Below are 5,730 nucleotides of genomic sequence, written 5' to 3'. Positions count from 1 at the left end.
AAACCTTGAGGCAAAGGTTCTTCGTACAAGCGATAGCCTCAGCTGCCTCCTTCCTACAACCTTCTAGATCTTAGGGGTTTTCAGAAATACTGGAGGCAACTAGACCTAAAGCTTGATGGTTTAAAATAAAGCGTTCATGATCCTGACACGGGAAAACGGACTAATGACATGCTTCCAGCATAAACCCAGCATGGTCCCAGCATGACCCCAGTCTGGTTCCAGCATGCTACATACGCTCAACATGTCATGAAGGTGAGCCAGGATAAGGACCGCCTCCCGGAACGCGCCCATATCGGTCGCAAGAAACCCATATTGAAGCTAGGCTTGTTGAAAAGAAGCATCAACAACGTGAACCTCATGCTGTTAGGTTAAGACCTGATCGTGTGTAACCAGCGAGTGTTCAACATACGCAAGGGAGCATTAGCTGCGAGGCCAGAGAGACCCGAATGAGAGACAATAGTCTGTCTATACTGCTGTGAGAAAAAGACTTAATTGTACGCGTCTAGCATGCGACTATAATGTCGCATGTGCTTGCATTGCCGTAAGGTGTCAACGTGCTGTATACGTTCACCTTGTCGTTTGGATACAGCACTCTGTGTGCATCCTGCTTGTTGTAAATCAGCAGCGTGCTGCGAGGAGGCGACAGCATAGCGTCCGATCAGTTGCTCAAAGACGCAACTGTTAGTCTATCAAGACGCGGGAAAAAACATGACTGAACTTATCTATCATATGTCCAGGTTGACACATGCGTTTAGGTTGCTTAGGATTTCAGATTGAACTGTTTACCGAGAGTTGTCCGCATGTAGCATGCATCCGCATGAGTGATAGTCATGTGTCCCGCAGACCGCGAAAATGGAACAACTTGTGGAAAGGATAAACTTTGACTGTCAGCATCCAACATGCGACCAGACTGGCGTCTGCGTCTGTGACTGCGTAAGGGAGAGACAGACCAGAACTTGCGTCTGTGTCTGCGTGACGTCTGAGGTAAGAGAGAGACCAGACTGCTACAAGCACCCACTGTAACGCTTCCCGCAATACGAGCATATCTCTTCGAGGAAGCGTTGTTGAGCATAGGAGAAATACGTTTTCTGACACTAACGGAAAACTATTTCTTTGGTCTATGGTAGTCTTTAGATTCTTTTAGGAGAATATTTTTTCCCCGAGAATCGTAAACGCTGAACAGAGATGAAATTGACCTCTTTTAGCTCAGACCAAACCTACACTCGCGGGGCAGCGAGTGCGCCAACTCAAGCGTGAGCAAAGGCTGGGAGAGAACATCAACCGCAGTTCCGTGAGCGACATGGGAGAGCCCCTATGACATTTTAAGCGCGCCTTGTGTGCGAACTGAACATATCCAATGCTGTGAGATACCATCAACAGTAGTCGCTAGACCTAAGAAGAATGTACTAGACATTTCCCCAAACTGGGGGAGGAGAAGAAGCGTGAACAGAAGCAAACAGAGTACCTTTACTCCCGAAGAACTATGTGTTTTACACGATTTTGGTGCTGACACGTTGCCTTCTTTCGAAAAAAAAAAAAACTTCCGGCGAACATCAGTTATTGCCGGATAAGTTTTTATAAAAACATACGACTCCTGAAACATCTTGGACGTATTGATTGGTGACTACCAAGTCTAGGTTTTTCATCCTTCGATGAGGACAAACTCTTTCTTCCGTGAAAGTGCGTAAGATTCCAGAGGAAGAGCTAAGATTGTATCCGATTTGTCTCACTTCCGCTTCTCTCGTGGAAGAAAAACATGCTTGATTGCTTCCAGTTTGAGCATTAAAGGTTTAAATGCCAACAACATCTGGTTCTCCCAGGCGGTCACCCATCCAAGTATTGACCAGACCAAATGTTGCTTAACATCGCTGATCGGACGAGAAGCGGTGTTTTCTACGTGGTAAGGTCGTTGACCACGACACGCCTGCTGCGAGGGTAAGTTCTGTTCGCATGCGTACATGACGATTAACTTCCTAGTCTAGTAGACAGGGAAAACATAGAACGTCATCCTCGTCAGGGAACTGCGTCCTATTACGCAGAGAAAAAGTTGCATGATCCGAGATACCATAGCGATAATGAACTGATCGCTTCACGACATTCCAACTTCGTTCTTCCCAACAAACTCTGTCACATGGTTGTGACATCATAGTTAAAAAATAGTGGGCAAAGAAAAGATCTTTACTTCATCATTCCAAATTGGAGAGGGAACCTCTTGGACTGTATCAATAGGATCGCTCGGCGGAACATACGTTTAACGTACAAGATCCGCAATGCACCTCAGCCTACCGACCTTCCTTCTCCCAGGGGTTGGAAAGTAGGGAAGAGGTGTAGGGATAGGAGTAAGATGAACACGAACAAATACCTCCTCCAGTGTACTGTGCTATGTTTACGAGTTACTGAACAAGAGCGTTTTTAAAACATAATACAGTAAATCATAAAAGATCTGCCCGTGGTGGGAGATATACTCTTACGCTCTATTCTCATAAAAGACTTTCAGCACTTCCTGCTGTTGCAGCTGCAGGCGCTGCATCAACCCCTACAGTAAGGTTCATTACTTTTCTGAGAATGATTTAATGTTAATTCATTTATTTATTTATTTTATTTTTTACTTACTGAGCCATCTTTCCTTATAGGAGCCCTTTGGATTAAAGCATCTTGCTTTCTCAACCAGGGTTGCAGTTTGGCTAGTAATAAAAATAAAATAAATAGAGACACCATCAACGCAACTAGCGAGAATTATGAAGTTGGAACGAGGAGCAGCAGTTAAAAAATAAAAAGGAAACTCTTCAGAAAAACTCTCATGAGTTTCTGAAAGTTATCCCCTTCCTCCTACAATACTCTATCCTAGGAAGAGAAGTCTTGATACCTAGGAATCCACTCCTTACTATTCTGACTTCAAACCTCAATGCTTAGAGGTTTTAATTCTAGTTCTCCCAACCAAGAATTAGCCCAACAGGCATTGGTCCGAGAATATAATATCTTTCTAGTTATGATTTATTTCTTGATATAGCACCTGGAGCCACAATAACTCAACACTAGACGGTCATGGTTAGGTAGACATCAAAGTCTATTGTCATAGGTAGCAAAGCATCCACACCGATGCTGAAGCGTCTACACTGACGCTGAAGCGTCCATACTGACGCTGAAGCGACCACACTGACACTAAACCGTCCACACTGACGCTGAAGCATCCACACTGACGCTGTAGTGTCCACACTGGAGCTTCGCTCCGTTCCGTTGACGTTCCGCTTCCGTTGCCGCACCGTTCCGCTGACGTTTCGCCGGCTCTGCTGTCTGTTATGTCGTTTGGCAGCATGCTCTGTTGCCTGGCGAACATCGACACGCCTGAATAGACTGATATTAGGCGCTATGAGCAGTCAGTTTGCATTGAGCAGGTAATCGAAGTAATGCATCCACTTTTTCATAACGTTGAACATTGCGGCTGGTAGGCCACCTATGTGACAACGAGTCATCACCGTTAAAGACACGTCGCCTGTGCGACTGTGTCAAGACCGGAATCGTGACATCCAACTGCACTGTTAACGGCAGGCTGATAAGATTGCATAACAGCAAAGATCAAGGATCAACTTTAGGCGAAACGCATTCAGCATTATCTTCGTCGATCCCTAGCGCTTCCCACTGTTGGGAGACGACACCCATCAGGTGGAGGCGGCAGCACTACGTCCACGCCGCATGAAATGTAACACACACAGAACAAATCTAATTTTGTTTTCAGCTTAGCGCCTGTAGAGTGAGTATAATGGTTGAAAACACTAATACCTCGCTTTATCTATAGCAAGGGTGAGCGTTCTGAGGCTCGACAGAAAACGCTCGAGAGGATTTTTGTTCGGGTCCTTTCAACGTTCAACTTAACTTCTCCCCTGGGTCTGGGAGCTTGACAGAGGTCTAAGGCTAGGATAACGACAGGTGCGAATAGAAGCACTCTCCACTGAATAAAATTCACTGCATGATTTAGACTAAAAAATCTGCTTTTTACTCTTTGGTAAGAAGATAGTTTCACAATTATTTGAAAACCAAAGTATACGCTCTCTCAAACGAAATGAACTCCGTAGAGAGAGACTTACAATTCTGTCAGTGGTTTGAATGGGAATGCAAAGTCACTGATTGCCATATAAATGTAACAAAATATTAAATATTAAATATTACCTTAGTAGATATAATGTTTAAAAATTTAAATAAACCCTTAAATTAAGGGGCTCCAATAAAAGACGAATCATTACTCGTACCCATTGGAACATCTACAATTTATATACGAACAATTTTAGTATTCCAAAAACCACCACGGAAACAACGATACATAGAATTGTGCACTACATTGATGTAAAGAATACTGCATCGTATAAACATTAACTGAACTGTAACTTCCTTTAATCTCTGACTAAGGAAAAATACTGAAAGGACCAGTTAATTGCAAAATAAAATGTTCCTTTTATATAGTACAACTTGAAAACTTGAGAAGTAAGAACAATGTACTATTCTTAAAAATTGCTACAAAATATTGTAATATTGTAACGATACTGGCAACTGCATAACAAAAATGAACTGAACGCTAGTTAATCTTCGCAAATAGATGGAAGATTACCTAAAGAAAAAACTATCAAAAGGATGAAATTTTTTCAAAATAATAATCCTTTAATTTAATTCATAACTTGATACTTCAAAAGAAATTATTCACTTATTATTCTTTGTAAAAAAGCAAGAAAGACTATTAGCCTACGGAAGAGGCTGTGATGTCATCAATGGATGAAATGTTTACATCCCGCCCTTATGCTTTCATGAGGTTTAAAATAGGTTGAAAAAAACTTTTAATTCTACCTTTTAAGTTATAAATACGTGATCACAGATCAAATAAAACAACAAAGCGAAAGCCCAAAATAAAAAAAAAATAAAAAACCTTTGTAGATCATCAAATAACGTCCAAAACAAAGTAAAAAAGCGAGAGAGAATTTCCAATGAACAGCCAGCTATAGTGGCAGGAGAAAATCTGAAGAAGTTGGGTATATTTCTACCTATTGTACCGTAAGGGCACTAGTGTAACCTGGCATATCTGCGATAAGCAGCGATATTTTGAATTTTCTGCCAGCGTCAAGAGACTTTAGCCATTATATAACCAGCGGGTAAGTTTTATGTTTAAAATTACAAACATCCTAACCGAAGAAACAGATTTAAAGACAGGAAACTCGGAAAAGAATATTGATAAACCGAACTGGAATATATGACAGAAAACTGGCTGAAAAACGGCAAAATACGGATGTAACTGGATGCAATATACAAACAGCAGGAGAGGGTCCTAAAAAAGGTAAGAGAAGATATAAAGAAAAAAAAAAGAGTTAAAGACCTTTGTACGGATGATCCAGAAATACATAAAAGAATAAGTGATATCCAAGAACAAGCTTTTCGAAACAACCAAAATAGTCTATACAGCAACTAAAAGTTGAAAACAACCATCAGGAGGACCCAGGAGAACTAAAAAAAATCAAGGTTTCCCATACAAGAATGAAAGAACAACATCAGCACTGTATCCAGCACCAACAATCACCTAAATAGATGACCCCGGGATATACTTCACTAATAATAGATGACCCCAGGATATACTTCACTAATAAAGAAAAAAAAAGAAAAAAAAGTAGATAAAACGGTAATATATCAAGCAACTACAGAAGATTTACTTGCCTTCCAATAATGTGTTGGGTGCTGACGGGAATCATC

At 41.3% G+C, this 5,730-nt stretch overlaps 1 pseudogene; it reads right to left on the bottom strand.

The window, feature by feature from the left end:
* Positions 1-1,795: 1,795 nt before the first annotated feature.
* LOC137651376 (5S ribosomal RNA) lies at positions 1,796-1,914 on the bottom strand (annotated as a pseudogene).
* Positions 1,915-5,730: the final 3,816 nt, after the last annotated feature.

Source organism: Palaemon carinicauda, chromosome 12 (genome assembly GCF_036898095.1).
Source record: "Palaemon carinicauda isolate YSFRI2023 chromosome 12, ASM3689809v2, whole genome shotgun sequence".
Lineage (NCBI taxonomy): Eukaryota > Metazoa > Arthropoda > Malacostraca > Decapoda > Palaemonidae > Palaemon > Palaemon carinicauda.
Note: the sequence above shows the minus strand (reverse complement) of the source record. Positions and strands in the feature narration are given on the sequence as shown.